This window comes from Bubalus kerabau, chromosome 3 (assembly GCF_029407905.1).
Source record: "Bubalus kerabau isolate K-KA32 ecotype Philippines breed swamp buffalo chromosome 3, PCC_UOA_SB_1v2, whole genome shotgun sequence".
NCBI lineage: Eukaryota > Metazoa > Chordata > Mammalia > Artiodactyla > Bovidae > Bubalus > Bubalus kerabau.
In genome coordinates, this window is record NC_073626.1 from 36,676,738 (window position 1) to 36,698,692 (window position 21,955).

The 21,955-nt window shown below is 53.4% G+C and overlaps 1 protein-coding gene and 1 pseudogene across 6 annotated transcripts in view; one reads left to right on the forward strand and one right to left on the reverse strand.

Moving 5' to 3' along the window:
- Positions 1-10,699, reverse strand: part of FOXP4 (forkhead box P4) — a 53,034-nt gene extending 42,335 nt beyond the window's left edge. For all 6 annotated transcript variants that reach the window (XM_055571440.1, XM_055571436.1, XM_055571439.1 and 3 more), the window contains exon 1: positions 10,169-10,699. The gene's annotated coding sequence lies outside the window, so the exon portion shown is untranslated. The remainder of the gene's footprint in view (positions 1-10,168) is intronic.
- Positions 10,700-15,229: 4,530 nt separating this feature from the next.
- On the forward strand, positions 15,230-16,215 carry LOC129647230 (60S ribosomal protein L21-like; annotated as a pseudogene).
- Positions 16,216-21,955: the final 5,740 nt, after the last annotated feature.

Sequence of the window (21,955 nt, forward strand, 5' to 3'; positions counted from 1 at the left end):
AGGTGAGCCGCCATCCCGGGGTTCTCTGTTCTTGGTTCTCCTCCAAGTTTCAAATAACTTTATCTTCTAATCATAAAAGTCGGACATCTTGGCAGAAGCATGTGAAGAGGAAATAAATGAACAGTACCTGTAAGTCTACCAGCTGGAGAGCTAGACTTTGGGGCCTCACCCCTTTCAGTCTTGTCCATTTTCTTTCTCTTTGGGCATATAAAACTTCTAAAACGTGAGCTTGGGTTCATAATCTGTACATGGTTTGAATTTTTGTTTTCCCACTCACCACTTACTATCATAACCATCTCCACATGACATCGAATATTTTAATCAGCAGTTTTTAGTTGTCACAGAGTTGTTTGAATGACGCTGGCCACAGAGGGTAGTGGCATTTGGGCACACAGAAGTGAATAAAACACAGCCCTTGCTGGGCGGGAGGGCGGTTCTAGTTTGGTGGAGAGAGACAGACACAGGCAAACACAAGCATTAAAAAATATCCATATCTATGCTCTGTGTGCTAAGTAGCTTCAGTCATGTCCAACTCTTTGCAACCCTATGGACTGTAGCCCACCAGGCTCTACTTTTCCATGGGATTCTCCAGGCAAAGAATACTGCAGTGGATTGCCATGCCTTCCTCCAAGGAATCTTCCTGACCCGGGGATTGAACTCCTGTCTCTTACGTCTCCTGCACTGGCAGGCGGGTTCTTTACCACTAGTGCCTCCTGGGAAGCCCCCACCTGGGCTCTACCCCGGATCAATTTAATTGGATTCTCTGGGAAGTCAGATCTAGGCATGGATAATTTTAACAGCATTCTAAATTTCTGGTACAGCCAGGGTTGAAAATTGACTACACAACACACAATTTTACCAGTGTTATGTTCAGCAGATACTGGAGAAGGGGGCTGGCTATGGATGCCTCGAGGGAGGCATGGATGCCTCGAGGGAGTAGGATGCTCCGGGAAGGTTTCCTGTAGGAGGTGACTTCTGAGCTGAGTCTTCAGTAAATGAAGCCTGGGCACACAATTTGTGAATATATTTTAGTAACAACTATTCCACTCACAGAGTCCTTGAAAGTTCTTTCCCATGTCCTGTCACACACAGGCACTCACTGTGACAGATGAAGGAACCACACTTTGAGGAAGTTTAGTGATGTTTCAAGGTTTCTCAGCTGCTAGCAGTTTAAGCCAAACTGAAACCCTACAGCTCCCAAACCAGAGCTCTTCCCTGGAATTCCATCTCAAGGTGGCAAAGCCTGGAGGGCGGTCACTGGAATTTCCCAGGAATCTGAACCTTTCCTCACCACCATCACCATGCCCCTGCCCCAGCACACTTTTCACTGGCTCCCACCCCAAAATGCTTCCACCAGGCCCTAGCAAGGTGGCCTCCCTCAACACTTCTTTCGAGTACCGTGACCAAAAGAAAGAATTAACAATGAGAAAAAGAAAAAAAGAGAACCAAAGAGCCCACTCCATCTCATTAAGAAAGTAAACATAAGAGCCATCTAAGTGTCTAATTAAGCTTCTAATTAGTCCCTGCTTGTTACTAATGCAAATTAGATTACTCCGCTTAACTACAGCATGTCCACAACACCCTTGTTAATTGCGGCCTTTTGAAATTAAATTACTCCCTAATTAGCATATCAAAGCCATTGATTCGGAGCTGGGAAAGATGAGGGCAAGAGGAGCCGAATGCCAAGTTTGGTTAATCAGAGATGGCTAATTAAATAGTGCCGTCTTTCGTGGGGGGCCTGCTGGTTAAGGGGTGGGGTACTCACCCAGGACCTGAGAGGCCATCTGGAGCCTGGTTCTGGTAGTGCCCTTGGCACCAGGGGGCTCCTGTGGGCACAGGAAGGGCTCCTGCCAGCCTGGGACAGACCAGTGGTCTGGCCTTCTCTGGGCCCTGGTCCCTCTCTTTGTCTCCCCTGATGATATCTAGCAGTGGCATTTATAGAAATCTTGGGTACCAACTCAGAGGCATCCAAAAAACACATCCATATTCAAATGTGCAAGATACAGCATCCTTCCACATCTTTCTCCCTGTTCCAGGATGACTTCCGGAAAGGTTACTGCAGCCCAGTGCTTCTCTAGTCCCCACCTGTGGTTCCATTCTTGGAAGAAAGTCTCCTCTCCCCCACCAAAAAGTACATTAAGTTTCTGTTGGGGATGGCAGGTAAGAGGGTGATGACTTTCATAGAGGGGTTCACCTGGGAACGGATGGGCTAACTTCAGCTTAGAACAGACCCCTCAAGACGTAAGACCCTAAAATTCCCTCCGTAGTAGAAAGAAGGGGAGGAAATTCATCTACCACCATCAGTTCTTAAGCAGCTGTGCAAGAATTAGATGTGGGTCAGGGTGTCCTTAAAGGTCTTCTCTGAGCTTGTACAGACCTTGCAAAGCCTCTCGGACACCTGTCCTGCCTAGCTCTTCCTAGAATACTGAAGTGAAAGTGAAGTCGCTCAGTCGTATCCGACTCTTTGCGACCCCATGGACTGTAGCCTACCAGGTTCCTCCGTCCAAGGGATTTTCCAGGCAAGAATACTGGAGTGGGTTGCCATTTCAGCAAAATCTCCATGACAAAGTTGCTCCCCAAGGGGGCCAAGTGGGACTCGGAGGGTACTCAACCCCAGCCCATCTTTACCCCACAGAAATGCAGGCTTCATGTTTGACCGTGTTTGGGTTTTTCAAAAGAAGCCAAGCAGGGATATTTATGTGAAATTTACCACTGTAATAAACCTTGTGAGAGCCAATAAAGGGGTGAAGTTAGCCCAGCTGTGATCACAGTCCTACGGCCAGCATTCTAGAGGGGCAAGTTCCGGTCAGCTGTGTGACCCTGGACAATCACCTCTCTGGGCCAGGGGACCTCACTTGTTAAGCAAGAACAAGGAGAGGAGGTATGTGAAATGGCAAATCATAGTCCCTCAGTCAGGGTCCGGTGACCACCTCGTTCCACTCTGTACCTGCCATAATCCCTTCCCAGACTTGGGATGTCTTCTAGAACCTTCCTCCTCCATCTTCCGTGCAGAAGGCAGAGTCTGACCTTCTAGGTCTCTTTGGCAGGAGGTACACACCTGTGCCCTATGCTGTACATTTAACAGATCAGCCCTGGTGGGGGCAACAAATCTTAAATGCCTCATCTAAAAAGGACAGAACTTTCACAAGAATAAACTCTTGGTGACTGACGGTCCCTAGCCTGGTCGATCAATGTCTCCTCTGCCAACTAGGATGTTTATCTGTGTGTATACGATTCTGTCCCTAGATCTTCCTAGCCCGATCCTCCTCTTCGAGTTTCTCACCAGCAGACCTCGAAGCACACAGAATCAAGGTCATGGCCAAATTTCTAAAGGGTTTGGTTTTGCTGATGAATGCAGGGATCAAACCGGGCCCAGTGGAGAGGAAGACTGCCCCCTCCCCCACCAGCTCAGAAGGGTGAATCTCAGGTAGTGTCCAGTCCATGGGTAACCATCCAAGCCAAACTGGGCTAAAGGCCCATATCAGTGGTTTTATTTTAGAAAATAAATTTCAAAGCAGGAAAATAGAAACAGGGAAGGGGTGAGGCTGTCCTGGTGTGAGGGGGAGGGCAGAGCAGCAGCACACAAGGGCCAAGCTGCAGCCCTCCTCGCTGAGCTCTCTCTCCCAAGGAGATTCAATTAATTGATAACAAGAGGCATCAAATTAATTTCTGGAGGATGTGAGATTCTGATGAAGGGAAATCTTCGTAGATGGGGATCGGGAGGGAGGGGGCACGCAGTGGCCCCTCTAATCAGGCTCCGCTGCCTAATTGGGGGGGGGGGTACTTTTCTGGGCCGCAGGGTCGCTGCCCCGCGCTCCACAGCGCCCCTGTCGGGCAGGACCCGCGGAGGCGGTGGAACAAAGGGGACCGGTCTCCTCTCTCACCCAACTCCCAATCCCTTCATTCCACAGCTGCAGGAAAGTGGAGAGCATGGAGAGGGGAGTGTGGGTGCTCCCTCCCCAGCAGTACAGTCAGGAAAATCGGGGCTCAGAGAGGGAGCATCATGGTCCATGGTCAAGGTTGCAGAGGGAATGAACAAGCGAGTAGTGGCGCTTACCCGAGCCGCTCACCAGGGAGTCTCAGACCGACGCAACCCAGACCGGCCCCAAGCTCAAGGAGGTCAGCACAAGGCGTGGGAGACCCTCCCTGTAGCTGAAAGACCTGAGGCCACCCGGCCCCTCTTCCAGAGTTCCCTGGACCTCTCAAAAGCCCCCAGCATCTTTTCGGAGAGGGCCGAAGACACTCGGCGCGCACGTCCCAGCGCTCAGGTCTCAGAGATCAAGGAGCTGCCGGCACCTCGCACTGATGCGCTCGCGGAGGCTTCGGGAAACACTGGCCGGGCGAGCAATCCTGAACGAGTGCGCTCAGCCGGGGCGCGAGAACCCGGAGCTCGGCCTCTCCTGGGAACCCCGGAGGCTTCCGAAGGGAAAGATTCCCCCAAGTGGACCGACTACGCTCCCTCAACATCCGACCTTCACAAGCGCCTGCGACTCTGACCCGGCCCGGAGACGACCCGAACTAGAGATGCGGAAGCCTGGAGCAGCACTGCGCCCAAGCACAAGCGGCAGCCGCCCCTCCCTCAGTCTCCTGTAAATCCCGAGTCCCCATCCCTCCCCCAAGCGCTCCCCAGCAGCGTGCCCTTTTCTTCAAGGTGCATACACTCTGCCCAAAGAACCCCCTGAAGGAGAGAGGGGAGGAAGTATATGCTACCCTCTTTTGGACCAACTTCCTTCGGCCTGGGTCTCCTGGAAGCCTGGGCTCCAGATCAGGGAAACCGAATCTGACGGCGTCTGCCCGCTGGCCGCTGGAATGAAGAAACAACAGAAGCCCCTTCACCAGCCCACTGGGCCGGTTTCCCTCCACACAGCTCAGCCCTCCTGCAGGCTCAGCCGCTAGGACGTGGCATCTTGTCCAGGCTGGGGAGTATGGGAACCAGAGCCTGCCCCCCACCACCAGCACCTGTGGGAAAGATCCTCACTGGGGGACTTGCTCCATTTCTGATTTTCCAAGTTGCAAGAGAGCCACCTCTTCTAAAACCACTTTGCGGAGAGACTCTGGCAGCTCAGCGGTGGAAGGCCACCACACACAGCGACGGTTCCACAAGGTTTGTGGAATCCCGGTCTCCAATCCCCGACCCACCCTTCCCTCCAGTCACCGTCATCTGTCTCTCCTTTGCTGCCCAAGGAAATTCTGGGTAACTTCCACCCACTGACCCTGCCTATCTTGAACAAACGTGGGGAGGGGGTCACTAGTCTAGACACCCTACTCTGTAACCATCTGAGAAAAACTCACCATCTCATCCCCACTCCTTCCCATCTGCATTTGTGGCCCAGGTAAGTATGGTCAGAAACTCCCAGTGGGAGAGAAAAAACCCTTTCCCCACACCCTGAACCACCAATGACCCCACCCAGCTTCTGATCCCAGCTTGGGAGGCTCCAGTTGGGCAGAGGATGGGGCCTGGGGAGGTAGGCAGGGCTGCTGGGCCCAGGCGAACAGGCTGCAGGGGACCAGGATCAAAGGAAGGAAGACCACCAGCCTGGCTGAGGCCAGAATGGCTCACTCCTTGAGGCACTAACAGCTTTGACTCTATAGCCCAGCACACTGTGGCCTTGTCCAAATGGGTATCTTTTGTGCTGGGAGCTCTTGGTTTCTAGGTCAGGCAGGCATGCTCTGAGTCCAGGCTCCTCCCAGGACCCACCTGAATGCTACTTCACAAGCCAACTGTATCTGCAAGCCTAGGTATGGGCGGTGTTGGAATAGAGGGTTCCTGTGCCCTGCAACAGGGCAGCACTGGTCGTGGGTGAAGGTATGCATTTCCATGGAGAATCCAGGAAGGCAACACTGAAAAAGACAGTGACTTCACCCTCAAGGGAAGGAGCTTTTTGCTTCTCCAAGGTGATCCACCCAGAGGTGGGTCCCAGATTGATTTGAGACTGCCAGCCAAATCTATCTTCCATAAGACTGTGTGAGCCAGGGTTCCAAACCATAGGAGTCTCCCTTTTTTGAAGAAAGATGGTACCATTTTTCCTTCTCTGTGTTCTAGGGTATTATCCCTCCCGCTTTTGTGTCCATGAGCACCTTAGGATGCTGGGGGGAGGTGGACCTTCCAGGGTCTTGTGCAGCTGAGAGATCCCAAGTCCTGAGCCCAGATCCTCCCTTAAAAGGAAGACAGGAAGGGGAAATCCAGCCTTCTCGCTGGAGGACTGAGGGGCACCCAGGCCTGAGCCCATGAAAGAGGGAGGGGAAGTGGCAGGCCCTCCCATCCTCTCCTTTCTCCCTTCCCCATAGCAGAGGCTCACTGGTGGGAGTTCTAGGAGCCCCACCACTAACTAACTATGTGACCTCAGACAAGCTGTTTCTTCTCTCTAGGCTTTATTTTCCTAACCCTTAAAATGGAGATTAATTTCCAGTCCAGCACATGGCCTGCCAGTGCTGAGAATCTAATAAAAGCTACCCCTTGGTCAGTACTACGGTGTGCCAGGCACTGTTCTAGGTACTTTACACCTGCTCTTCCATCCCACTGGCAAACAGGCTCTCAACTGCTATCACTGACCTACTTTATGTGTAAGAAAACTGCAGTTCGAAGAGCTTAATTAAGTTCTCCAGAGTCCCATCACCACTGGCAGGTTCCAAAGCCTTTTCCCCTGTGACCCATGTTCTGCCCTGGGGAGGCCCGAGTTCCTTGCCCTGAGTTCCAGAGTCCTGGCACCAAGTCATAGGAAGCCACTTCAGCCACTGGAGCCTCAGCATCCAGTCAAAAACAGTGCCCGTCCTGCCCTGGTCTGGGAAGCTGGGAGCTTTTGAAGGGAAACTGTGCCAGAGCTCCTTGGATGGAAGAAAGTATTACTTTGCACTGCTGCTGTTGCTAAGTCACTTCAGTCGTGTGCAACATTGTTCGACCCCATAGATGGCAGCCCACCATGCTCCTGTCTCTGGGATTCTCCAGGCAAGAATACACAGTTTGGGGTATTAGAAAAGCAAAGGCACTGTGCCTGCTTGGGCTGGGCTGGAGGGGTTTGCATTTCAGCTGGAGAGACAGGAAAGCCACCAGGGCAGTGGGGCAGCAAAGGATTAGGAGGTAGAGAAGAAGGGTGCAGCCACGCCAGGCGTGGCAGATCAGGGAAGCCTTCTCAGGGAGATGACCCTTCCCCTCCTTGCACCTCATACTTCTCCTCTGACAAAGACACCCTTGCACCACCCTCCTCTCTCTAATGTCTCATCTGCCTTTCCTACCCTGACAATGTGCAGACCCCAGCCCTCACAGCATGGGCACTCCAATGCCCAGTCTGGGAGCTGCCCAGACAGTGTAGGGGCTCAGCAAACTCTTGGGGGATTAATGGATTAAAGGACCCTCCCACCACTCCCCCAACTTTCCAGCCCCTAAGGAAGAGGTGTGTTTGGAGTAGGGGCCCAGCAGGATATGCACATTCCTGGCAAGAAAGGACCTACCTGCCAGCAGCCAGAAAGGAAGTTTCTGGTCAAAGGCAGAGGAAAGGGGGTGGGGTAGGGGTGTCCAGGTGTGAGAAGGGACAGAGATAGGTCCTTTTGCAAGTTGAGCCACACTAGCCCCCCACCCCACCCCCGCACTCCCCCACACTGGTGTCAGGTCTTTCTCTCCCCAGGGCTCAGGGGTTCACCAGCTCCATAAGTCCTGCAAAACCTGCCCAGGACCAGGAGAGGGAGAGAAAACCCCACCCAGCAATCTAGCCCTTAGTGCCAGAAGAAAAGGTTCCCATGGTCTCGCCCAGCGTAGAGCCAAGGTTAGGATGGGGGAGGGGCAAGGTAGTGAGGGGGGACCCAGGAGAGATTCAGATCTTACAGGAGTCCCAAATTGGGGGGGCGGGGAGCACAGCCACTTCCACCTGATGCCACTTTGCCCCACTGATGACAGTGGGAGTGACACCAGCTGGGGAGTTCAGGAGACAGTCATGCTTCTGAGAGGCTCAGATCTAAGGGTGCCGGAGCGGGCAGACGTCCAGGTGCCCACAGCACAGTCCCAGGGGCCTCCCTCCTGCCTGCCAGGTGACAAAGAGCCCAGAACCCAGGCAAAACAAAGTTTCTCAAGTTAAAACAAAAACAAAACAAGCCTGCAGATTTCCCCTCCCCTGCAGCAGTTTTCTGCCAGGTTGGGCAGGGTTGGCTGAGGCAGGGGCTGTCTGAGGTGGGTGGCTCTCCTTAAAGCAGCTGGGGCCTGGCAAGCTTATTGGGCCTTTACCCCTTCCTCCCACCCCTGCCCCACCCACTGGCTTACTAGGAAGGTCATCAGCTTGAAATGCCCAGTGCCAGTAGCGTTCAGTCCTGGGTTCCCACAAAAAGTGAATTTCTGGGTTCAAATTCTTGGTGTCGAGGTCTCCATTACCCGCTGTGTTCTACAATGGCACTGGTCAGACTCTCCCTCGGCTACAGGCTGTATACATGATCCCACAGCTCCTTCCTTCTGGGTGGGAGAAGGGGGCACCCAGGTGAGCCTACAGCTCCAACCCTAGCTGCCTCTCAAACTGTGCTCCTCAACCCCTCAATCCCAGACCCAACACAGTTGGCTTTGGGACAGTCCAGGCACGTGCTTTAACGGAGGATGAAGATGCTCAAGTTCAAGTGAAAACCCGCATTGGCCAAAATGCTCCTGGGCTTTTCTCAGCAACCACTGGGATGACAGCTTCAGACTCGGGTTTTCTCCTGGGGCACCTCACCTCCAACTCCTGCTCCGGTCTCTGAGGTCAAACAGCAGGGAGACCCGGCCAAAGGATGCAAGACATGCGGGAGATCTCCAGACGGCTTAAACCCAGGCACCGAGGGAGCGAGGAAATCAGCGGGGCGGGAGTTGGCAAGAGAAGCCGGCGATGCACACGGCCGAGCCGGGGGTTCTATATGGGCTCAGGGTCTCGGCATTCCCATATACTCTTCTCCCAACCAAGAGAGTCCGGGTGGGACGCCCAAGTGTTCACGAGGTCGCCCCAATTGGAGAGAAGGAATCCGCAGCCGTTAGGGCCTCTGACTCAGAATCCGCCTCCCGCGAAAGCACACGCTCCTTTGCCGGGGAGGCCAGGACCCCAGGCAGCTCAAGGCGCCCCGCTTTCTAGCGCCTCGGGCTCTAGCCAGGCTCAGCTCAAGTTAGTTAGGCGTTCGTTGATAGGGAGCGCAAGGCTGGAGCGCTGCCGGGGTGACCGCCGCTCGGGGAGAAGTGTTTGCGGGGGGCCTGTCTTCTGGGAAGATGCCACAGTTCTGGGTCTGAGGAGGGGTTCCTACTTGGTTATCCCGGGGCACTCTTCCCAGGCGACCTCCGAACCCTGCTGCCGCCTTCTCTCTTCCCCTGTATGGCGAGGCGGGGCTCTCTCCAAATGGGGCGAATAAAGATACCCACAGGGTCAGCCCCCCACCCTCCAGCACCGGCGCACAAAATCACAAGAGGCCGCTTCTAGACGCTCTCAAGTCCCCAAGAAGTTTTCCTCTCGTATGTCCCAGCCGACCCAGGGATGGAGGAAAGGAGACGCCTGGCCCCGGAACCTCCGAGATGCGACCCCAGCAAACCGAGTCCCCTCCTCATCCAAAGCGCGGCGAGTTGGACTGCGGTCTCCCCCGTCCCCATTTGTCTGCCTCCGGCGCGTCTTGGGGAGTCCTAGACAGACTGGGGTTGGGGGAGCCCACTTCACTACTTCCCTCCCCGGCTCAGCAAAGTCTAGGCCGGGAGGTACTCTTTGTCTTACTCGGGGAGTGGGGTGGGGGGGGGGTGTGTGCGGTGGTCGCTCCCCCAGACACCCCATTCCCCGCGGGTAGGCCGGGAGGGGGCCGGTCCTAGATTCTTGGGGGGATGGCGGGCCTTAATAGCCTCTCCAGCCCCCCACCCCCACCCTGGCCGACCTCCGCTGCCCACTCCCCGCCGCCGCGCCGTAGACCCCACCTGTTCCCCAGGCAGCTCGCAGCCGCGGGGGCCTGAGCCTGGGGCTGGGTGTCGCGGCCCCGCGGGGTCAGGGCGCCGCAGCCGGCCCCGGCTGGAACAAAGTGCGCCGGCCTGGGCCCGGCTCCTCCCGGCGCCCGGCGAGTCTCCGGCGGGCAGTTTGCAAACACAAAGTGAGCCAGTGAGCGGACGAGAGAGTGCGCGAGCCAGGGAGTTGGGCTGGTCGCCGGCCCAGCCCCCACCCGCGTCCCCGGGCTCGGCCAGCCACCTTACCTGTCCGGCCCGGCCGCTCCGTGCGGGCTCCGGCCCGTCAGCCCGCGCGGGGCATGGGGCTCGCTCGGGTCGCCGCCCGGGCCCGCCGCCACCGCCGCCTGCTGGGGCTGCCCCTCCGCGCCGCCCGGCGCCGCGCAGCTCCCGGGCGCCCTCCCTCCGCGCCGCGCCGGCCGCCCGCCCGCCGCGCGCCCTAGCCTCGCCGGGGCATCGCACTTTGGGGGCGGCTCGGCTTGCTTCGGCTTTGCTCCTCCTTCTCGATCCTCCCGCGACGCTTGTCCGCTCGCTTCGCCGCCGGGGCTCCGGGACCCCGGCGTCCCCGCCCCCGGCCCAGCCCTGGTTCCGGCCCGGGCTCCTCCCCGCCGCGCCGCCGCCGCCGCCTGCGCCGCGCCCTCTTCGCGGGCTGGGGGGGTGGGGGGCGCTCCGTCCCGGCCGCCGGCCGCACGCTCCGGTCCGTAGGGGCGGCCGGCTCCCGACTCCGAGGGGCTGCGACTGAGCCCGGGCAGCGAGTGGCTGCGAGCGGGCGGCACGCGGGCGGGGCGGGAGGGGGCGGGGGAGGCGGGGAAGGAGGGAGCGCGCCGAGAGCCAGGGAGGAGGGAGCCGGCGCGCGGCGGAGGGAGGGCAGACCAACTTCTAGCGCTACCATAATTCGCCTAAAGCAGGTGCAGCAACTTTCACCCGGCCCCGCAGCCGGCGGCGAGCGAAAGGAGACCACGTGGACCAAACTTTAGAGGAAGAAAAAGTGGGGAAGACATAGGGCTGCGAATCTGTAAAAAGGCGGTGGGGGTGGGGGAAAGTGGAGGGATCCCAGGGATTCACTCTGGCTTTGCGAATCCCAAGGCGCGCTTCGCAAACCCCAGCCTTTCTCTGGAGTCTGGAGGGACGGCCAAGCCCTTGCTCCCACAAGGTTCATTGGTTCCCGGCGGGCTGTGCCCGGCGCAGGGAGTGGCCGGGGGCCGGGGGGTGCCCAGGGTCCGGAGCGGGTGTCCTTCCTCCCCTCCCTTCTGCGCCCCGCTGCGTAGGGCTGGGGGGCGTGTGCTTTTGAAGCTGGGTAGAGTGGTGGTGGCGGGGAGACTCCTCTGGGCTTTGTGAAACGGTCACCCCGGGCGCGCGCCGCCTCCCTATCCGGAAGGGGAATTTCCCATAAAGTGCTCTACGAACCAGTGAAAAAGGGGCCCAAAGCCGGATCTGCGCGGGCAGAGCGGAGTGCAAAGTAGAAGCAATTATCCGGACAAATTAGATTGTAAACAAAACTCAACGTCTTTTGCCTGAGGGCGGGGAAATGCGCGAGGAGGAACCCGAGGGATTGTGGCTGGAGCCAAGGTGTGTCTTTGGGTTGGGAGGGGGAAGTCCGGATGAGGAAAGGCCCAGATCCAAGGGGGAGGGCTCTGCTGGTAGCAGGCGCCCCACGCGCAGACACTCGTGGAAATCTGAATAAATTCTCTCTCCGCCTTCTAACCCCAAAACATCTCCGATCTGGCTCTGTGTGTTGCAGTGACGAGAGGTGAGGGACACCTCAGAGCTTGTCACGGACTGGCCGTGACCAAGGGAGGGCCCAGCTGTGAGAGGAGGCTAGGAAGGCCGTGGCCCTAGAAGGCTCTTCTGGCCCAAATCCCCCGAGGCAGGTGGAGACGGGCAGACACGGGATGCTCCGGTGGATTGGGAGCTTCTGGTGCCTTGGGGATGCCGGGGCTGTGGCCTGTGGAGAGAGGATTTCTTGGAAGAGGAGCCTTTCCAAGGGGACTTGGAAGAAAAAGAGAGATTTCCTCTTGGGTTCTCCACGCTTTACTCCGTCCCTTTTCTGCGGGTGCAGATGACCAGTTGGAGCTGTCCTGTGTGTGCTGCCTGTGCAGGTCCAGCTCCTATGTATCTGCTCTGCATGGGGCAGGTGTGACAGGCATATTCAGGTTCTGCTGGAGCTTTTCAGATAGCTAGCTGGGAAATCGCTGGGAGGAGGACCCTGAGCGCCTTGTATGTGGATACCACAGGTCCTTTCCAGTGTAGCAATAACGGAAGCATTAAGAATAAAATAACCACAGCTAACATTTGAGTTGTACCACATGCCAGGCATAGGACTCATTTCATCTTTGCCATAACCCTATAAGTAGATAGTCCTGTGACCTCCATTTTACAAAAAAGTTAAGTTCACCTGTCCACGCTTACCTGACTGGTAAGGGATGAAGCAGGATTCCAACCAGAGCTACTTCAGTGAGGCCTTTGAAGCAGCACTGCCCGCTTGTGGGTTACCTGAGGAGTACAGTTTAGGAGGAAGGAAGTCTTTGGTGGTGTGATTCTATGTATTTTCTGTGGAGGGTCAGCTCTGGTGGGAGTCAGGGCATGAGGACGGGCCTGAGCCTGACCTGGAGTTGACAGGTCCTATGTAACCCCAGCTGCATGATGACCATGCCCCTCGGGCCTCCTTCACTCCTCCCTCCTTCTCCTGCAGAGATTTCAGGTGGGGTGAAACTAAGGACTTTCAATACAGAAGAAGGAATGAGGTGACATCCAGTGGGTTTCTCCAGTTGTTTTCTGTCTGGCTCTCTGGCCCACTGCATCCTTTCCCATCACCCTCTTGCAGCAGCCCTCCGCACCTCATACATGGATTCACTTGGCCAAAGGGATTTCCCTAAGAAATGATTTTCATTTTACCATTATCTTCAGGTCAGTTCAGTTCCCAGCACCCCATGAGTCACAGTGGGGGGCCCAAGGGAGGCAAAAGATCCTGTCTGGTCCTCACCTAAAGGGCAATTTAATTAGGAAACAAGGTCTTACTAATGACATATACAGAACACACACGCCCAAATTAAAACAGCCGGTCCAAAGCCTTTCTTTCTGGATGCAGGGGCTCCAGAAAAAGGTTCTAAAGAGTAGCCCTTGGCTCCTAAGCAGAAGCAACTGTGATTAGGTAGGAGGGTCCTCTTTCCGTCTGTCTTTGTTTCTTCAAAGGGTCCCAGGGTCAGGGCCTATGATGTGACAAGAACAAGGGCCCATGGCCTGGCCCTACTAGGGAGGCCATGATTAAGAGCACAGAGGCTGGAGTGAGGCAGCCTAGGGTTGAACTTCAGCATCTGTCACTTACCAGCTGTGTGATCCGGGCAAGTTATAGGATAGAGCCGCAGTTTCCTCATCCATGACCTTGGGAGAATGCCTCCTGGGGTTTGGAGGGTAGCATGAAAAAGCCTGGGCAAAGCATCTAGCTCTGTGCCTATTCATCACATATTTTCCATAAACACTCACTTTCTGTTTTGTGAGCCCCAGTTTCCTCACCTAAAAACGAGAATACTGACTTCACAAAATCGTAGATCATACGTACGTCTGCAGTTGATACTTGTAAGTGCCTGCTGTGTGCCAGGCACTTGGTTCACATGCTGTTCCGCTGCTTCACCCCAGGCAAAGTGGCTCTTCTCATTTTACGGTGAGGCACTCAAGTTCAGGGGCTCCCAGGTGGCAAAGTGGTAAAAAAAAAAACAAAACACCCTGCCAGTGCAGGAGATGCAAGAGACACAGGTTCGATCCCTGGGTTGAGAAGATCCCTTGGAGGAGGAAATGGCAATCACTCCAGTATTCCTGCTAGGAAAATCCCATGGACAGAAGAGCCTGGTGGGCTACAGTCCACAGGGTCGCAGAGAGTCGGACACAACTGAACACACACGTCACACCACTACTACTCAAGCTCAGAGAAGTCAGGCAACTTCCCCCAGGTCACAGACCTAGAAGGTGGTGCAGCGAGGATTCACCCTCAGGTCTTCATGCCCTGAAGAGATGCCCTTTCCCAGGGTCAGCTACCTCGCTGTTCTGGGGATGAAGTGGGTTCAGTCATGTCCAACTCTTTGTGACCCCATTGACTGCAGCATGCTAGGCCTCCCTGTCCATCGCCAACTCCCAGAGTTTACTCAAACTCATGTCCGTTGAGTTGGTGATGCCATCCAACCATCTCATCCTCTGTCATCCCCTTCTCTTCCTGCCTTCAATCTTTCCAAGCATCAGGGTCTTTTCCAATGAGTCAGTTCTTTGCATCAGGTGGCCAAAGTGTTGGAGTTTCAGCTTCAGCATCAGTCCTTCCAATGAATATTCAGGACTGATTTCCTTTAGGATGGACTGGTTGGATCTCCTTGCGGTCCAAGGGACTCGCAAGAGCCTTCTCCAATACTACAGTTCAAAAGCATCAATTCTTTGGTGCTCAGCTTTCTTTATAGTCCAACTCTCACATCCATACATGACCACTGGAAAAACCATAGCTTTGACTAGATGGACCTTTGTTGGCAAAGTAATGTCTCTGCTTTTTAGTATGCCGTCTAGGTTGGTCATAACTTTTCTTCCAAGGAACAAGTGTCTTTTAATTTCATGGCTGCAGTCACCATCTGCAGTGATTTTGGAGCCCCCAAAAATAAAGTCTGTCACTGTTTCCGCTGTTTCCCCATCTATTTGCCATGAAGTGATGGAACAAGATGAAGTGGGTCAATGGGTATGTTCTTAGTACCAGACCCGACATTGGGGGTGGGGGTGCCCTCTATTCCCACAGTCCCCACACATCTAGACTCAGATATTTTATGTTTCCATTCATCTGATTGCTTGAATCTTACTTCTTTTCCCCCTTCAAAACCTTTTTTTTTTTTTTAAGGGAATTCCCTGGTAGTCCAGTGGTTAAGACTGGACACTTTCACTGCTGTGGGCCTGGGATTTAATCCCTGGTTGGGGAACAAAGATCCACACAGCATAAGAACAACAACAACCCAAACTGGTTTTTAGTTAATTAAGGAACAAAACATTACCAACAAAAGGTAGTGGCTCAACACCTGAGTATATACCGATAGAAATGCATAATGCGTTCAGCAAAAGACAGATACTAAAATGGTTGAATGGTAGAATAGTGCCATTCACGATAGCCATTAGCTGTAGAATGGGTGAATAAATGCTGATATTCTCATGCATGGGCTAGCACTTGGTAATGAGAATGAACAAGCCATAGGCACACCCAGCAATGAGGAGAAGTCTCACAAACAATGTTGAGCATAAAAATCAGTCACGCCTTTGGCTGGAACTCCGATCTTCCAGTAATTCACCAAAATGTCCAACACAAAGGGAAGGAGGAGGGGCACCCACCCCTTTCTCTCTAGGCCTTTCAGAAAACATGGAGTCAGTCCTTTGCCCACATTCATGGGAATCTACAAAAAAGGTGATATTGTAGATATCAAGGGAATGGACACTGTTCAAAAAGGAATGCCCCCCAAATGGTACCATAACAAAACTGGAAGAGTCTACCATGTTACCCAGTATGCTTTTGGCATCCTTATAAACAACTTAAGGGCAAGATTCTTGTCAAGAGAATTAATGTACGTATAGAGTATATTGAGGCTTCCCAGGTGATGTTTGTGGTAAAGAACCCACCTGCCAGTACAGGAGTCCTAAGAGATGCGGGTTCGATTCCTGGGGTGGAAAGATCCCCTGGAGGCAGGCATAGCAACCCACTCTTGCCTGGAGAATCCCAACGACAGAGGAACCTGGCGGGCTATAGTCCATGGAGTCACAAAGAGTCAGACTCCACGAAAGTGACTTAGCACACACGGCACGCCTAGAACATATTAAGCACTCTAAGAGCCGAGATAGCTTCCTGAAACTTGTGAAGGAAAATGATCAGGAAAAAGAAGGAAGGACTTCCCTGGTGGTCCAGTGGTTAAGAATACATCTACCAGTGCAGGGGGATGGGTTCAATCTGTGGCCCGGGAAGATGCCACATGCCACAGAGCAAGTAAGCCTGGGTGCCAGGACTATGAAACCCTTGAGCCTAGGGCCTGCACACCACGACAAGAGAGGGTAGCTCCCACTCATTGCAGCTAGAGCAAGCTCTGGTACAGCAACAAAGACCCAGTGCAGCGAAAAATAAATCAATAAACACCCCCCCCCCGAAAAAAAAGAAGGAAGCTAAAGAGAAAGGTACTTAGGTTCAACTGAATCACCAGCCTGCTCCACCCAGAGAAGCACACTTCATGAAAACCAATGGAAAGAAGCCTGAACTGTTGGAGCCCATCCCCTGTGAGTTCATGACATGATGCGTGTAAAGAATCTAAAAGACCTGGAGTGAAAAAAAAAAAAAAAGGCCAGTCACAGAATTATCTGAAATTCAAAAATCAATCGAACGAAATTGACAAGATAGAACTCAGGAGAGTGGCAGCTCTAGGTGGGGGAATAACTTGGGGTTCCTGGGGGATTGGGAATACTTTGTGTTTTTTGAATTTGGGATTTGGTTACAGGGGTGTGCTCACTTTATGACAACTGAGCTGGTGTGCACTTACGATTTGTGCATCTTTATGCTTAAAAAAAAAAAAAAGCCTACTAATTGTTACTGATAAAATTGAGATTCTTCCATATCCCTTCTTCCCTTTCTCCATCCTTCCTTTGCCAGAGGTAGCCAGTTTCCAGAAGCTAGGAGGTAGTCTTCCCAAGTAAGTTTTATATATACCCTTAGTCATTTAGTGTGGCTTTGGTGTCTTAAAATGTTAAATAAAATGTATCCTTCTGCTCCTTGCTTTTCCTATTTGTTGGTGGTGGTATTCTTTACTAAATTTCATGTTGCTGAGGTTAATTCAGGTTTGCTACGTGCATCTCTGGGTCATTAATTGGAAAGACTGATGAAGATCGTTCTGTCACATCTGTGGGCTCCCATTTCTTTACCCAGCCTCCCAGTGACAGTTGGGTTGTTTGGCTGTTGTGGCCACACTGCAGTGGGCTTTGAGCAGTGTCCCACCCCACCCCAACGCCACCCCCTCCCCCCAACCAGGGCCTTCTGCCTCTCTCCTGTTTGCCTCCTGCTCAGTCAAGTTGACCTTCTTTCTCTCTGTGCTTCCTCCACTCACTCTGGAATCTTCTCCCCTCCCCATCTCCCAGCTGTCCCTCCCCACCCTGCTTCCCAATCTTTCTGACTCAGAAAGACCCAGGGTCTGTGCTGGGTGGAGGTGGGGGAGGGATGGAAGAGGGTAGCCTCTTTCTTTGCCACAAAGGCCCCTGTTCCCCAAGATAAATGACGATTTAAACAAAGAAATATTTCATTAAGGGTTGATATCTTAATGAACTGTGCCAGGAACCTCCAAGGCACTCTCCAGACTCTCCCCCTTATTAAGGGGGGCTCCTACCCTGGGGTGGGGGAGGCTTATCAGTTTACCATATTGCCCTGAGTAGAGGACCATGCAGTGTGGGAAGCTGTCCCAGGGGACTGTGGAGGAGGGGAAGGCACCCAGGCCCGGGGGGTGGGCCAGGTTGCCCCTCTTGGTAGCAGACTGGCCCAGTGCTGGGCCCTGGAAAATGTTTGCAGGGCTCACTTTTAGGCTCTTAGAGATGCAGGCCTTGTCCATGGGGTGGTGGGAAGGGGACTCTGCACTCCTTGGTGGAAAATCATTCATTAAGGAACAAGAAATGAACAATAACCTGACAAGCAGTGGACGATTTTTCCATCAATTAGAACACAGTGTCTTTGGGTGAAATGAGACGACCCCCACCCCGCCCCAATCCCATGGAGGGATTTTCAGAGAGAGAGAGAGCAGGACATAGGCAGGGATGGGCCTAGAAAGCAGACCCAGCACACTTCCTCTGTTCACGCACCACACCCAGCCATTCCCCAAGGCAGGGGTGGTGGGGAATGCCCCAGAGACAAAGAAAGGTGAGGGAGGAGTGCATAGATGAGAATCCCTTCTCTTTTCCTGCAGTTCATCCTTCAAGAGCTACCCCACTTCTTCCTTCCTCAGAAAGATGCTTCTGATTGGGACTTCTCTGATGGTCCAGTGGCTAAGACTCCAGGCTTCCAATGCAGGGGGCCCCGGGGTTCAATCCTTGGTCAGGGAACTAGATCCCACATGCCACAACTAAGAGTTCACATGCCAGAACTAAAGAGCGCAGATCCTGCATGCTGCAGCGAAGACCCAACACAACCAAATAATTAAAATATCAAAAAAGAAGAAAGAAAACCCCACAGACTTAAATCCCAATTCTGTCACTTTCTAGCCTGAAATCCTGAAGCAGCAGGGCTTAATCTCAGTTTTTTCAACTCCAGAAAAGGGAGCAAGATGGTCTGGCAGAGATAGTGAAAGACTGTAACACCTGTAGGGTTCCCTGCGGAGGCATCCTGTAGATCAAAGCCATGCTCAGTCTCTCTTGATCACCCCAGCCCACTTCCATCTCTTTCCCACTCCTCCTTAGCTGCTTATGTTGATGTTACAATGTGTTGTTGGATAATTATTATTTCATAAGCACCAAGCAACTTCTAATACATTGTTTTCTTCCTTCACTGTTTAACCAAGTATGCCTCATCTCTCTAACTAGATAATAAACTGAGGTCAGAGCCCACAATTTTAGTCATTTTGGGATTTCCTCTTACGCCCAGCCTAGTGTGTTTTGCACAGTAAACGCTTGTTGATTTGGTTTGATTATTATTTGATAGTTTTTTTTTTTTTTTAATAGTCTGACACCTCAGGGCAAGTCGGTCCGCTGCAGGTAATAGCGAAGGAGCTGTAGAACCCATGCAGTTCCTGTGTCTTCAGTGATTGGAGGGAAAGAGCTGGGGGTCGAGGTGAGGACTTGGATTGAAAATGGGACATGATAGGACTTCCCTGGTGGTCCAGTGGTTAAGAGTCTGCCTGCCAATGCAGGGGACAGGGGTTCGATCCCTGGTCCGGGAGGATCCCACGTGCCGAGGGGTAACTAAGCCCGTGCACCGCAACTGCTGAGCCCACGCTCTGGAGTCTGTGCTCCGAAACGAGAGGAGCCACTGTGGTGAGAAGCCCACACACTGCAACTAGAGCGTAGCCCCTACTCTCTGCCACTGGAGAAAGCCCACACACAGCAACGAAGACCCAGCACAGCCAAAAATAAAACAAGTAAAATTTTGAAAATGGGACAAGACGGCATCCTCACTCCCTCGGGGCTGTCCCTGCCTCCGTGCGCCTCCCGCTCTTTCCATCACCGCTTGCTGCGCCCTTTCTGCATGTCCACTGTTGGAGATGCCTTCAGAACTCTGTACTCGGAAAGGGAAACATTCTTTCCCTGAGGAAACTGGAGGGCCTGGGGTTTGGGGTCTCGGTCACTGGCACTGGAGGGTGAGGTGGGATGTGAAGGAGGAAAGTCAAAACCAAGGTGACCTCACACTGGAAATAGCCATGACCTACTGAGTATCTGTTTACCAGGCACTTTTCATAAGTATCGCTGATCCTCACAGTAGCCCTAGTGTTGAATTTTATTTTGTTTGTTTGTAAAGAGAAAGCAGTTCCCCAAATGGCAGAGGCAATCGATGTAGGGTGGGTAAAGGGGAAAGAAGTGACAGTCTTATTTTATTTATGTATGTACTTGGTTGCCCTGGGTCCTAGTTGCGGCACTCAGGATCTTCCATCTTCATTGCGGCGTGCCGGATCTTTAGTTGTGGCGTGCAAACTCTTAATTGCATCATGTGGGATCTAATTCCCTGACCAGGGATCGAACCCGGCCCCCCTGCATTGGGAGTTCAGAGTCTTAGCCACTGGAGCCCCCTGCATTGGGAGAGTGGAACCTTAGCTCCTGGACTGTTGGGGAAGTCCCAAGAGCATCTTCGTTAAGTCACTGATTGTGTGTGGCATCTGGCAGGGCCCGTGGAGTGGGGCTCACACACTTTCCTGGGCTTCCTCACTCTGGTTTGAGTCCACTCCATGCCAGGCCAGGAGTCCAGGGCCCACCTCCTTCCCAGTTCTCCTGCATCCCCTCTTCTTTCTGGTTTTCTCTCTTCCAGATTCTTTTGCTCTTGACCCCTGGCCCTCCAGCCCTCAAGACCTCTCTCATGGTTGCTGGGCAGCAGGAATTCCCCGGAGCCAGGCATCCAAAGGCTGGAGTGGGGCTGAATCTTCATTAGAGAAGAACCAACTGTGCACCAGTCACTGTGTAACGCGTTCGTTATGGGTGACGTCATTTCACCTCCCGGCCGCCCTCTGAGATGATATAGCGGATGCTGTGGGTGCCCTGTCTGCGTGCCCTCACCCTGCTCTCACCACTTATACCCCCAAGGCTTCCAGTTACCTACCTGCCTATCTCTGCCTGAGGGCTTCCTCTGGGCTTTGGACCGTTCTTTGCCAGTATGTGGGAGACCAGAAGTGCTGGGGATTTAACACCATCCAGGAGAGCCCTTGGAGAAGGCAATGGCACCCCACTCCAGTACTCTTGCCTGGAAAATCGCATGGACGGAGACGGAGGAGCCTGGTAGGCTGCAGTCCATGGGGTCGCGAAGAGTCGGACACGTCTGAGCGACTTCACTTTCACTTTTCACTTTCATGCATTGGAGAAGGAAATGGCAACCCACTCCAGTGTTCTTGCCTGGAGATTCCCAGGGACGGAGGAGCCTGGTGGCTGCCGTCTATGGCATCGCACAGAGTCGGACACGACTGAAGTGACTTAGCAGCAGCAGGAGAGCCCATGACGGAAGGGCAGTGGTGTGTAAATAACCCTCCTCCATCACCCCTGTGCTGGGGTCACTGAGGTGTGAAATCTACATGCACTCCCAGGGTTTCCCAGCAGGACGGAACCCACCTGAGGAGCTGGCTTGGTGACCAACCTGATTGCTTTTCTTCCTCTCCTTATCTTACTCCCCTACTTCTCTGCTGGTGTTTCCTTTACCACCTAAATCACTCATGTATACTGGAAGAGTGGTCTCAGGATACCTGCTTCTGGGGGAACCCAGCCTAAGTCAGGTGGGTACCATCATCCTCATTTTACAAATGAGAAGACTCAAAGCTTTGAGAGGTTGAAACTCACAACCAGTTCCACAATTATGTAAGTGAAGTGCCTGCATTCATACCCTGGCTTGTTAGACGCCAGAATATCCACTTCATTGCTCTACCGTATGCCTTCTTTTTAAAAAATTTTTTAATTAAAAAAATTTTGGAGTATAATTGCTTTATCATGTTGTGTTAGTTTCTGCTGTACAACAACGTGAATCAGCTATCTGTATATATATATCTCCTCCCTCTTGAGCCTCCCTCCTAACCCACCCCATCCCACCCTCTAGGTCATCACAGAGCTCCCTGTGATATATAGCAGCTTCCCACTAGCTCTCTGTTTTACACATGGTAGCCTATATATGTCAGGAGAAGGCAATGGCACCCCACTCCAGTACTCTTGCCTGGAAAATACCATGGATGGAGGAGCCTGGAAGGCTGCAGTCCATGGGGTCACGAAGAGCCAGACACGACTAAGCGACTTCACTTTCACTTTTCACTTTCACACATTGGAGAAGGAAATGGCAACCCACTCCAGTACTCTTGCCTGGAGAATCCCAGGGATGGGAGAGCCTGGTGGGCTGCCGTCTATGGGGTCGCACAGAGTCGGACACAACTGAAGCGACTTAGCAGCAGCAGCAGCAGCCTATATATGTCAGAGCTACTCTCTCAATTCATTCCAGCCTCCCCTTTATTGCTCAACTGTATGCCTTCTTGAGGGCCCTGCCGCTCTGCCCCTAAAGCCTGGGGAGCAGGGTGGGTTGGCTGTGCACTGGCTGGAAACAGAGAGTGTTTCCAGGTCACCCAGCCCTCCCTGCTTCCCCGTGGGCCCCTGGCCAGGAATCAGAGCCAGTTCCTGGATCATGGACAGAAAGAGAAGCAAACACCCACAAGACTGCCTACAGGATGAATGGAAAAAAGTGAATGCCACTTGGAGTGCTAGAAAAGAAGAGAGAGCCAGAGGTATGAAGCTTACTGGACTCGGGACTGAGGAATCTTTCCAAGTCTTTGCCTGTGATCAGACTTCCCTACATGCAACAGCCCCTGTAAAGAGGAGGAACCG